Genomic DNA, 14,435 nt, shown 5'->3' with positions numbered 1-14,435 from the left:
GTCTGGGGTCTTAAAGGCTTGAAGGTGAACAAGCGGCCATCTCGCTCAGAAGCAAATAAGCCCACATGGAAGAAGCACACTGGCCAGTGCGATCACGAGGTGCCCAAGGGACCAGATATAAGGCATCATGCAAAAAAAAAAAAAAGATATGTGTGTGTATGTATGTGTATATATGTGTATATGTATATATGTATGTGTATATATATATTATATTAAATGAAGGGGGAAGTGCAGAGTGGAGACCCAAGGCCCAAGTGTCGGCCAATAGAGATCCCCTCATAGAGGGGCTTAGGAGAGGAGATGGGTTAATTAGGGTGTGAGGTAGTATCGATGAAGAACACAGCTTTCCCCCAGATCCTGGATGCTTCCTCCCCCCAACTACCATGATCCGAATTCTACCTTGCAGGGCTGGATAGGACAGAGGCTGTACACTGGTACATATGAGGGCTGGAGGTACAGGGAATCCAGGGTGGATGATACCTTCAGGACCAAGGGCGTGAGGGACGATGCTGGGAGAGTGGAGGGTGAGTGGGTTGGAAAGGGGGAACTGATTACAAGGAGCCACATGTGACCTCTTCCCTGGGAGAGGGACAGCAGAGAAGGGGGGAAGGGAGACCCCGGATAGGGCAAGATATGACAAAATAACGAGGTATAAATTACCAAGGGCATATGAGGGAGGGGGGAAAGGGGAGGGAAGGGGAGGAAAAAAAAAAAAGAGGACCTGATGCAAGGGGCTTAAGTGGAGAGCAAATGCCTTGAGAATGATTGGGGCAGGGAATGTATGGATGTGCTTTATACAATTGATGTATGTATATGTATGGATTGTGGTAAGAGTTGTTTGAGTCCCTAATAAAATGTAAAAGAAGAAAAGAGAAAAAAAATGATTAGGGCAAAGACTGTACAGATGTGCTTTATACAATTGATGTATGTATATATATGAACTGTGGAAAGAATTGTATTAGCCCCAATAAATTGTTAAAAAAAATGATCTTTTAATAATAAATAAATATATAAACAAAAGATCTCCAAAATGTTGCTTGATTATGGAGAATACCTGCACCAAGCTGCCCACATGGGCTTCCAGAGCTCCCCCAGGCCAGTGAGGTAGGAGGCTTGGTGGCTGGGAAGGGGGCAGCGTGCAAGATAACTTGGTGTGTGGGAGGCCACATGGAAGCAGCTTGTGTTCCTCGTCCTTGGTACAGGGGAGTCCATCAGCAGGCATTACTGATTTCCCACTCATTGAACCTTGGATGGACTTATCTTATAAGGTATTTTTCTTGCTTCTATGGGGATTTCCTTCCTAGGGAGCCTCTTGCTTTGTTGCGGAAGGGATTGTCCCGATTTTTATCTGGCAGCCATATTCTCCATCCTCAAAAGTGAAACTCTCTAAGAGAACAGAAAGCCTTATGTCCCTCCCCCATGGAGCTTCTGGTGGTTTATACTGGCCACCCTGTGGTTAGCAACCCAACATATAACTGTGAGCATCTGCTAAAGTCATCTCATACTTCTAGTCCAAGGTGTTAGGGATTATTTTATATTAAGAGCGATTTTACCTTTTAGTAAGAAGCCACATGGTCTTTTAGGAGAACTGACTACTGGAAAATAAATGTAATTTGGCACATACGTATGGCTTATAGACATTCTATTTGGAGACAAAGCTCTACTTTGTTTATAATATAAATATCAGACTACTCTTCCATGCTTGATTCGACTGCCTTGATATGCTTATCCATGCACTCTCAATTGAATGACTGAAATAATTCTTTGTATTTCTTAATAATCAAGTGTTTTTATACTCTGGAATCGTAAGAAATGTACTATAAATCTGATTGTGCTACAAACTTAAATATTTAATGAACTCATTGTTTTTGTTTCACACTTCTATTGGAAATAATTCATGTACTAAATAATCCTATGCTTTGAATATATTAAAAATATATGTGCAATCATCACTACAATCAATTTTAGAACATTTTCTTGATTCTTATACCCATTATTACTATTAACTACTCCTCCCCCAACTTCCATTGCCATACCACTAAGAAACTATTCATCTTGATACTACCTCTATAGATTACCTATCCTAAATTTCATGTAAGGAAAATGAGAGCCTTCGGTACAAAATGAAGCAGAATGTGGTAGAACTACAATAGATTTAAAATAGGTCAAAAGAGAAAATGAACAATATGTTAAAATTTAATATAACTATATCTGCATTAATTCATTTTCCAACACATTCTCTCTACGAGCAAGATTATTCACATCTCTACTCAGTGGTCTAAGAGAGGAGAGAACATAAAGTATTTCATTTAAAGGATATAATATTATAGCTGAAAACTTCTTATTTACCTTAATAGATAAAATGTCATTATAAATAAGTACATATACTTTTAAAGTATTGTCATGACAAGTGCTATTAAAATGTGTCATATTTAAAATTTAAAAAATAAATATAGAGCCTCCATATATTTACAATAGAGGTAGACATTTATATAAAATATAAATATAAATATGTTATCCTAATTCTGTAGAGGAAAATGTATATAAGAATATTTCTCCTTTAAAATGTGATTCCTAGTGAGAAAGTGAAAATATAATATCAGGTACATATATAGAAAATAGACATAATTAATAGGAATTATATTCCAAACATTAAAGGTGGCATTTCAAATGCAAAGATATAAGGCAGAAAACTGGGATCCAGAAAAGTAGAATCTAGCAAGCTATCAAAATGATGATGTTTACAATATGATAAGTCATATTACAATGTATTTTACATTGTTTTAGTTACAGCTGAAATAGTTAGAAAAATATTAAAATATTTTAGGTGATACATATTTTATAATGAAGTAACATCATGCTAATGTTTTTATTCTGTTGTTATGGTAAGGTTCTATAGAGTCAGTTCTGGCCCATAGTGATCCTGTGCACAACCGAAGGAAACAATGCATGTTGCTGTGCCATCCTTGCAACTATTCCTATGCCTGAGCCCGGTGATGTATCCATCTCATCGAGAGCCTTTCTCTCTTTTGATGCCCCTCCATTATTACCGTGGTTGATGTCCTTCTGGGGCTTGTTTCTCCTGATGTCCAAAGTATGTAAAGATGAAATCTTGCTATCCTTGTTTTGAGGATACCAGAACTATCTGAGCTTACTTTCCTCATAGAGATTAGATTGATCTTTTAGCAGACCATCATGCTTTCAATATTCGCCTCCAGCACCACAGTCAAGAGCAACAATTCTTCATCAGTCTTTCTTTTTCCACGTCCAACTTTCAAATGCAGATGTGGTATCAGAGAAAAACATGGGTTAGGATTACTAATAATTATAAGAATTTTTAAAGTTGCAGAATAGAACATTTAAATTGACAATGATGTGAATAATAGTAAGTTGAGAAAATTGAGTTAAGAGATATTTTGAAAGATAAATTGATATAAAGGCTTCCCTTTTGGAAAGCATTGTGTCATTATGAAACCAAGATTTTCAAATCCATAGAAATGTCCATGTGGTTCTTTCATGCATTGGAACAAAAAATATTCCAAAGGAGAATGCTGATAAAGCAGGAAACAGTTTAATTATGATTAAGTTCACCACTGTTTTAAATTTAAATCAGTTTACCAATGATAACAGAAGTCACCAGAATAAACTTTCTTTCAAAACAAACTAAAGCAACATAGTGCCACTCAAAGAAAGTCAATACAGTCCATTGTGTCGAACTATTTATTAGAAATAACTGAAGAGAAACAGGCTGTATCAGAATATTGTAATCTGAAGCCGTTTTGAAAGAAGGCAGTGGAAAATAATGTACACATGTGCAATAGACATCTTATAAAGACATTTTATGGACAACTTCTAAAAACAACAAAGTCTATGATTAGAAAATGGGAATGGATCTATGTAGCTAAGTTTCCATTAAAAATATATCCAAAGAAAAAGTACTGTGTATCTATTATCCTGGCTGGAGAGAAGAGCGATGGCATTTGTGTGCACCTGGGGACTGGTGGTGAGAAATATCTAAAGAGAGCTAAAGGAGTTGAGTGAACAAGATGCCTCAATTAGAATAAATGAATAGTTTTCACTGAATATTCTCTAACCATGCTTTCACGAAAAAGTCTGACTGCTTTATAGAAGAACTGTTTTCTAGCAGATTTCACACATTGTTCCTGTGAATACATATATACTATATAATAAAATCAGCTAACTGTAGAAAGGCCTTTTCACAAAAAACAACTTCATTTATCTCTAGAAGAAAAAAAAATCCTGCTCTGCAAATTTGTCACTAGATTTTATACAGATTTAAGAGGAACGTGCAGTTGTTTTTCTTTAAATCTGTGAATAAATACAATTGGTAGAATTCTTAATTTTTCCATCTTATAAGTCGACAGGGATAAAACAATAAAGGATTAGAGAGAATTGCTATGCTCTGAGTTTGCAGTTGGTGCAGTAAGGAGGCAAACACCTGGATTGTCTTTTTTTGCTATTGCTGTTTTTGTTTTTCCAATAAGTGCAAGCATATGTGAATTTATTTTGTATAATGTCACATGAAAATGAACAAAAATTCTGGAACAGAAAAAGAATACACGATTTCTCCTTGATTCTTAAAAAAAGTTATTCAATTACATAGGCTTAGTCAAAAATTAGTCATAAGCACATGAAGAATGCTCCTTTTCCAAACGTTTTGAGATTCTGCTCCCTGCCTAAACCATCCGTATTTACTAAACTATGAAAAGATGAGATTGTGTTTCGCTAAAGTGAAAAATAATAATCAATAGGCAAGACATCCAAAAATAACTTCTCAGATTAAAAAAGTATATGTTTGTGACTGTTGAAGGCAACCCCTTGCTAACTATATTTCAACTGTCACACATTTCTCCCTTCATAAAGAAATTATTTTTGAGTATTTAGAATATATCAGTTGTCTAGTTTCAAAAGTACAATTTTCTGGTCTCGGATAATGAGTGTTCAATATATCGAACTAATTCTGGAAATGGTCTTTATAATCATGCTGGTACTTGGAATCCCTGTACTAGTTTAAATTTCTTCTACTTTAACTTCAACTCACATCTGAGCAATTGATAATCTGTTCTACAGTTGGCCACAATATTGTTCTGATGAATTATTTTCAGTCTCTTCATTGTTTCTATGCAGATGTTGTCGATTTGATTCTCATGTATTCCACCCAGTAAGGTATAAGTGCATTGTTGCTATTAACTATTTTGAAAATGATATCTTCAATTAATAAGTCAATAAACAGTAAAATCTTCACTGCCATTGAGTCTATGCACAATTCTATAATGCAGTCTCCACTATGATTTCTTTCACCAACACCCGAATTTCTAGCTACCAAGCCTTCTTTGTTTACAATTTTCTCATATCCATCAGTAGTAATTATCAATGCATCCTGATTGATTGTTTAATCAATTTCAGAATGCATACATTATGTGAAATACTATACAACCTTCAGTATGGGTTAAATCACAAATCAAAAAAACCCTGGAGTCCACACAACTGGATCAATATACAAATCATTATACAAAAAGAAATTATTGAAATGAAGAAATTATTGAATCATTTAATTTTTGAATAAATAATCAAGTCCCATGAAAGCAGCTTTCAAGAAATCCAGCAATGTGTCGCATGGAAACAATGTACTAAAATATTGATTTATAGGGATCAGAATTAATATCAGCGAGTCTGGTTTTGTGGTATAGTGTTAAAAAAAATAAGTGTAACATTTGAGGACTAAGGTGTGCCTGATCCATTCATGATATTTTCAATGATTTTCTGTGATTGCAAAAACTGTATAAATTTTAAGGAAGAATCAAGAAGAATTGACATTTTAAAATGATGGGTTTGACAATAACATTAACTATGCCATTAATTGCCAGAAGAAGAAAAGGAAACAAATCTAACAGTACAACCAGAATGCTTCTTAGAAGCAAGGATGGCCAGACTTCGTTGCATATATTTTGTGCTGATCATCAGCAGCATTCAGCCCATGGAGAAGGACATCCTGTCGGTAAAATAGAGGACCAGCAAAAAAAGAATGAGACCCTCAAAGAAATGGCTGTAGCTACAGACAAAAACTTAACGATTTGTGTGTGGATAAAGCTGGATAAGGTAGTGTCTCATTCTTTTGTACATAGATGAGAGGTCAGGAATTATAAACAACTCAGTAGTAGTACATATTGGCAAAGTGCTACGGCTTTTTATATATCCAATGAGGCACTGGTTCTCATTGAAAATATACTCAAGTTATCATGTAACCCATAGATTACGTACAGTAAACAATATTACATATGTATACAATTATAATATGAAACTGATCGTCTATATCCTTCAATTTATATTCTAATTTTTATATTATTACTCCTAGAGTCTATAAAGATTACTCTGTAGCCTGGCATAATATAATCACAAAGGTAAGTGATTTTATTATGGTAAACATAGAAGTATTTTTGAAATAAAGTTGTAATTACCAGAAACATAAGGTTGTTACTTATTTTGAAAAAGTTGACTAGGACTCACTACGTTTGTTTATACAATTTACTCAAGTATATTTTAGTACCAGGTATTTGTTTGACTTCCCATTTACTGTCTACTTGTTTTTTTCCACTTGAAAGATTTTTCTTCAAGCTTTGCCAACTGTCCAATGTATTTTTAACTTATAGTCAGATCTCTATTATCTCCTGAGATTACTACATCATATATTACGTGTAACAAACATTGTTTTTCAGAACATTTTGACATTGCTATCTTCTCTACTTGGAATGAAGTAATTTTGTGACATTCAGGTTATTTATGTGGATAGTAAAGTCCTTTGTAAAAGTCAACTTAGTTGCTGACTGCATGGATACATTTTTATAAGCAAACATACTTTATTATGTTTCTCAAGGTGAAATATAGATCATGGAATATCTTCACATATTGAGAAAGTAGATCACATAAATATATAAATAAAGTTTAATTACTGTATTCCAATCATTGTAAACCAGAATGAATAATATCAGTGAATGAAATAGTCAGAAAGAGAAGATAAATGAATCGTCTTTTACAAGGTGGTACCTGTAAAGACAGTAAAGATATGGACCAAGCCTTGTTGATTCTTCTAGGGGAACATATTTTTCACAACTCACTGTTTTTCTATATAAAATTTAAAATATCTGATGTATGTTATTCTATATCTGTATAGAGGTGGTTCATTTTGGTTGACTTTAGTCAATTCCAACTCATGGAAGAACAACTCATATTGATCTGCAACCAAATGCAGCACAGCCCCGTTCTACACAATCGTCACCATTGCTATGGGGTTATGGTCCAGGCCATCGCTGCAGCCACAGAAAAAGAGTTTCCACACATGCTTCAGACATGCTTGATAAGGATGGTGCTTGAAGACATTATGTTGACAAACTCAATCACAAAAGTCAAATATCACCCAGCTTCATGTATATATAAATTAAAAAAAAATAAGAAAAGGCTACTATATGGAGACCAGAGTTTAGCAGTAGTTATCAAATGCTGAAGGAGGGTGTCTTAGTTATCTAATGTTACCATAACAGAAAATAACACAAATGGATGGTTTTGAAAAACAGAAATGTATTCTCTCTCAATTTAAGAGGTTAGAAATTCAAGTTCAGTGTACCGGGTCTGGCAGTTATTAGGGAAGTTTCTTGCCATCAGTCTTCTCCTTGGTGTAGGGCTTTCCCAGCACTAGGACCTTGAATCAAAAGGAAACACTGAGATCCTAGCTCTTCTTTCCAACTGGGAATAGATTTCTCTGCTTTCTACTACCTTGTTTAATCTATTTAATGTCCCAAGATAAATTGACCCAGAATACAATCTAATGCTATATATTATATTCTGTCTCATTAACATAAATATTGGTATTTCTGACTCATTAGGAATATAACATTAGTATTTTATGTTTTATAACACACAAAATTAATGCATTAGAGCATGAAATTTATGAAAATTGCATTGTATTGAAATTATAGCTCTCTACATTGACACATATTTTTAGAGACATAATTTAATCCATCACAGTGAGGTTAACAGTGATGGAAAAATTACATTAATTCAGGTTGCACAGCCAATTACGGTGATTGATCACAAGTGATACACCAGTAAAAAAATGGAGTTGAAAAAGGATAATTATAAAACTACTGAGGCTGTTTATGTGCACCCAAACCTGGTTCCTTTGCTTGGTGTTTCAGGGTGATCGCTTCATATGATGTCCCAACAAACTGACCTAATAATCTACATAGTGGTCTTCAAAGCTTGTGAGCTGTGATCGTTTCATATGATGTCCCAACAAACTGACCTAATAATCTACATAGTGGTCTTCAAAGCTTGTGAGCTTCCATTCAATGTGTAGTACCTGGTCTCTTGTTCGGCTGGAGCAACACTTAAAACTAGGCAGTCATGAATCAAAAAGAATGCAGGCTGTGTGACTTATTGCATCCATGGACAACTGCTGCCTTTCCCTTGGCAAAGATCTGAAAATTAAGAATTATAACAGAAAATATAATTCTGGAGAAAAACAGAATTATAAGTTCTAATAGAATTTATACTTTCTGGAGCAATGTGGAAGGGAGGATCCCCTGAATTTTTGCTCTAGAGTAACATCTTAAAACGAAAACTATTCCCTGAATCCTTATTGAAGAAATAAATTACTTAGCTCAATTAATTAAAAAAAAATCTTCTGGGAGTATTATGAGGCTGGCTGTTCTCATGAAAAATTAGGTTCATAGATGCTACATAGTATTAGAATTGATTGAATATTAGTGTGTTTGAGCATTATGCTCTTCTAAATCGTATAGAAGGACAGTTGGTTGTAGAGGCTGCTTTTGACTCATTGCCACTCTAGGTAGAACAATAGGAGACATTGCCCAGTCCTGCACCATCCACTCCATTGAGTCATCTAGCCAAGTGTCTGACTCATTGTATGCTGCCCTTCTCTTTACCAAGAATGGTATCCTTCCCCAGGAGGTGACGGTGTCTGGTATGGTGATCTCATCATGTCTGAAGTATGAGAGACATAATCTCACACCCCTAGGTTCTAAGGAGCATTCAGATTTTACTTCTTCCTGAACAGATGTTTGTTCTTTTGCTATTCCATGGTACTTTCAGTATTCTTTGCTATCACCATGATTTAAATATGTGCATTCTTCTCCAGTCTCCTTTATAAATGTCCAATTTCACACACATATTGAAAAGACTATAGCTTGGGCCAGCTGCACCATACAACTCAATGCGACATCCTTTCTCTTTTGTACTTTAATGAATTCTGCTGCAAATCTACCCAGTACAATGTGTTGTTTGATTTCTTGACTACTGCCTCATGAGCATTGCTTGAGTATCTAAGTCAGATGAAATCCTTGAAAATCTTCTTTGACAATGGTGGAGTTAATGGGATGGAGGATAGAGAGTTCTGAAAATGAAGGTGTGAATGGCTGCCCCAAAGAGGATGAGAATAGTTACACAATTCAAAGACTGTAATCACAGTTATGGAATTGCCCTATAAAAAGGGTTGAACAATATGTGTTTTGCTGTATGTAATCTCAGTAACCACAACAAAATAAATTAAGAGTAGATACTTTGGAGCACAGATTCTCTCTTGTACATAAAGAGACACCATTTAGAATTCACCCCATTGCAATAGATTTGGATTTAGATTTAATGATGTCAAAGAGCTACCTAGGCCAATAATTTATCCAGGAATTATCACTACATGAAATCTATGCTAGTGTAGAAGGGTGGCTCCGAAAGAGCACATTGATGCTCAGCTGCGTACTGCATAGTGTCTGTGAATGGTTCTGAGCTAGAACTGTTTGTGGTGAAGCCATTAACGATGTATATTATGCGGGGACCATGAACCATGGCAAGGATCAGTAATCATTTTCAGTTGGCATTCAATGTGTATGAAGATGCTAGAAATTTTTTAGCAGAATTGACAACATTTGATTTTTATTAAAAATATAACTCTCAGTGATCTGAATAACACATAAAGTAGGATGAATGGGTTCATCAGATTAATATAGGATCACTACACTGGAAGTATTGGATATCATTGATATTATGTGAACATAAACAGTTTACGCAACATAAATCACCACATCATTTTTGAGAGCCAAACTCTAATAAATAAACAAATGGTTATTTCTCCAGAGTTGATTACTTCACGATTTTTAAAGAACAATTAACCATTTGCTATAATGTTCTTAAGATGAATCATTGTGGGTGAAAGATGCAGTAAGTATGTATAGTCCTTAATTCAAAAACCAAAGGGTACATTAAGTTGATTCCTTTATTGACTCTGACTCTGCCTTTTTTTTACCCCCATTGTCATCCAACCTCACAGAACACTGCAGCCTGGGGAGAGATTATGGCAAAGGGATCTGATCCACTTTCGAATGTTATCAAACATGACAAGGAGTATTACTTGTGTATTTCTCCTGTTCTTGCTTTCGGCTATTCACATGGGGAGAGCATCCATTGACTGATCTCAGGTAAAGTTGGAAACATTTTTTGACCCTGTTAGTCATATAGCCTGTATGTTTGCTAAGATAAATATGTAGCCATCATTCTATGTCTCGTATGTTCTGTGATTGTCACATATACAACATACCTTTGGCAGCACATGAATAATAGAGAGACTTTAGAGACAAAGACAAGAGTATGTAAACTAATGTGATGAAGACATTTCTTGAAAGACTAATTAATTTTGGAGTTTGAATTATTGACAATTGGAAATACTAGGTATTAAAAACTCCTCAACTAATTGAGGTATTAACTAATTCAAATAGTCAAGTTGATTATCTTTCAATTTTCCCTAAACACTTGTGTTCAGGACATGAAAAACTAAAACAAAACAAAACAAAATACTAGTCTCTAAAATTATAAATAAGAATAATTAAAGATGAGTGTGCTTGCCCTAAAAGAATCTTTGTTCAATAGCGTTTTTGCTCTCCAAGACTTAGTTTTGTAAAAATGAACAGATATGGCTAGCAAATCAACTCTAAGTAAATATAAACCATTCAAAAATAAGATTTATTGACCATTTATTTCTTGCTCTATGGGAAATATAAAAATTAAGATTTAACTTTAAAAGTAAAATGCCCAGATTCATTAAAAATAAAGCATTCAAAAGTCACAGGCAATAGAAAATGTAGACATACTTCTACAAACGTCACACAAACAAATGTATGAAGTTTTGGGTATATTTTTTGATAAAATAAATTTCATTGAAGCATATTGTAAATAAATATACATTTTCAAATCTATAGAGGGTCAGTACATACATCTTGTTATTTTAAAAGATCAGCAGCACATGTTTATTAGATACATATTTAGTAAACATACACTACGTCAATTATTCTTCTAGCTGCCTGGTAAACAGGAGTGGGAAATAATCAGTGGTCAAAATTAAGAGGGCCAGTCACTGAGCCAGGGGCTTCAGAACACAGTCCTCTTGGACACCAAGTTTAATAGCATTGTTAAATCAAATGCTACACATTCTATTTTGGTAGTAGCACCTAAGGAATTAAAAGCTCTTAAAACAGTTATGGTGCAATTACTGGTTTCTCCCAGTCTATGGAAAATCAGAGTGAAGAAGATGGAAGATACATGGAAATGACTATTCCAATTGCCTAATGGTAATGGAAAAATCAGCTCCAGTGATCCTGAATCTAACTACATGATATTAGACTAATTGATCTGGAAAGGATCATGTTATAAAGTCCTACGTAGAGTAGGAGAAAAATGTGTAATACAACTAAGGATCATAAAAGAGATCAAGCAAGCTGAGGTCGGATTCACAGGCTAAATTCTCCCTTTTCACACATGATTGACAACCGATTATGTAACTATCACAAGCTGCTTCTCAATGTAGAGTGCATCATAATCAGGCCTGGACCTCTGTAAGCTCCCTCTCGATTTACTGTTGCCCCCGTTGTTGGATGATCTTCCAAAAAGGTTATTTTTCTTTGATATTAAAGATATCATTCTATATGTGTGCATTTGTTTGTGTCACCTTTCTTAGGAATAAGTGCAGATATGGATATCTTCTAGGCAGTTAGCCAAATAACTGTCTTCAAAATTTCCTTGCACAGATGATTCATATTCCATCTAACCCCGAAGCATTATTTTTGTCTAGCATTTAGAGTGCAGTTTGAACTTCTTCCTTCAGTACCATTGCTTCTTGCTCATATGCTACCTTCCAAAATTGTGGAAGGGAATATTGTTCTTTTGGGCATGGTGACAGTGTGGATTCTCTCCATACTCTTTGAGCCTTCCTTCATCATTCAATATTTTGCCAATAGAATTTTCCAATGGTGCAACTCAAAGATTGAATTCCTTTTTTCCCTAATTATGCTAAAGATATGCTGGGTATGTTCCGCTTTGGGGGTTTTCCAAATCTGGGTCTTTGTATATTTTATTATAATAGTTTAGCTTGTCTTCTTGAGCTGCCCTTTGAAAATTTCATTTCAGCTTCCTGACTGCATCATGTCTTTCATTTACTTCAGCTACTCGACAATTAATATCAAGTTGCATAGTCTCTTCTGACATCCACTTTTGTCTTTTTCTTTCTTGTCTTTTTAATGTGCTTTTGCTTTCCTCGTTTATGAATGATGTTCTTGCTGTCTTCCCACAGTTCATTAGGTCTTCTGCCATTAATGTTTGAGATAGCTAAGTTTTATTGTGCCAACCTAGCAGATAAACACATGTGGGGTTAATTGAATGGCGGAGAGATAAATGGCTCAGTGAGCCTCGCTTTCTGGTTCTCTGGTTTCTTGTTGTCTGATGGTCAGACCAGGGTGCAGCTGCCTTAGCTGGCAAGGCTCACTCCCAGCGAGACATCACTGAGGAGAAGCCACATGGACTTTCCCTGCTGCAGCCCTGGGTGCTGGAGAAGCCGTGTAGAACCCCTTGACAGCACTGAGATGCTTACACCTCCACTGGATTCAAAGACTTTCTACCCACTGCCTGTGCTCCTCTGCATTTTGCCATTGTGTGTGCTTTGTGAGTTTGAGAAGGCCCTTTACAGATTGGTGTCGGACATATGACAAAGTCGGACTTATGGGCTTGGACTGGAGTGTGTTGGGATGCTTTCTGAATGTATACTTACCCTCTATGTAAAATTCTCTCTCATACCTATATGAGTTTCTGTGCATTTGTTTCCCTGGCTTACCCAGACTAACACAATGTTCAATACAGCAAATCTTGGCTCTTGAGCTGTTCTTGAAATTAACATGAGGTAGACTCCAGGTCCTTGTTTGGTTCTTATGGATGCGTTTTCGTTTTCTTCAGCTCCAAGGTGAACTTACATATACATAATTGATGGCCTGTCCCACGGGCAGCCCATGGCCTGGTTTTAGCTGCTGATATTGAGCTTCTTCCCACATATGTATTCAATCTGATTTTGGGGTGTTCCATGTGGAGATATATATGTATACCATTTGTGTTGAAAAAAGTATTTTCTATGAACAAGCTGTTGCTCTTGCTCAGTTCTATTTCTTCTCCAGTGTCATTTTAATTATCAAGACCAAATTTTCCAACTCTGATTACTCTTCTTTGTTTCCAAATTTGCACCCCAATGATCAATAATTATTAGTTCATTTAGATAACATGTTTCAATTTCTGACTGAAGACCTTGGTAGGATTCTTCAGTTTTTCCATAACTTACTTTTTTGGTTGGTGCATACATTTGATTAATAATTATATTGATTATATTTCCTTATAAATATAATCCTATCACAGACAGCATTATAATTCAAGCTAGATCATGAAATGTCCTTTCTGCCAATTAATGCAGCAATCTTTCTCTTGATTGTACAATTCATGGCATAGTAAAGTACATGATTTTTTAAAAATCTAAATGGCCAATAGCAGTCCATTTCAGGTCACTAAAGCCTAGAATATCAAATTTTATGTATTCCATGTCATTTTTTGTAACATCCAATTTTCTTAGATTCATAGTTCATCAATCCCAAGTTCAATTATTAATGAATGTTTGCAGCTGTTTCTTCTCATTTTGAGGCAGGGCCTGTCAGCAAATGAAGATCTAAAAGGCTTTGCAACCACATATTTCACTTCATTCACGTCACAATGATTGACTAGAGTTTGAGAAGACAGCTCTTCAGTAATATCTTAAGAGTATCATATCTGGGGGTCATATTTGGTACTCTCTCTGACAACATTCTGCTACCACTCTTTTGGCATTTGGTATCTGACAATGTTTCCAAACTATGCATAAGGTTTTCCACCACTACTACCTCTGAAGTGGACTTCCAATTTCTTCTTTGTAGATTATTTTTAGTCCAGAAGCTCTGATGAAACCTTTTAATATTCAGTAACCCTGCTGGCATTTGAAATACTAATGACATAGCTCCCAGGATGACATGAACACACAAGCCACCACAGTAGGAAAAGCTGAT

The sequence above is a fragment of the Tenrec ecaudatus genome, chromosome 2 (genome assembly GCF_050624435.1).
Source record: "Tenrec ecaudatus isolate mTenEca1 chromosome 2, mTenEca1.hap1, whole genome shotgun sequence".
Lineage (NCBI taxonomy): Eukaryota > Metazoa > Chordata > Mammalia > Afrosoricida > Tenrecidae > Tenrec > Tenrec ecaudatus.
This window is presented reverse-complemented; position numbering follows the sequence as displayed.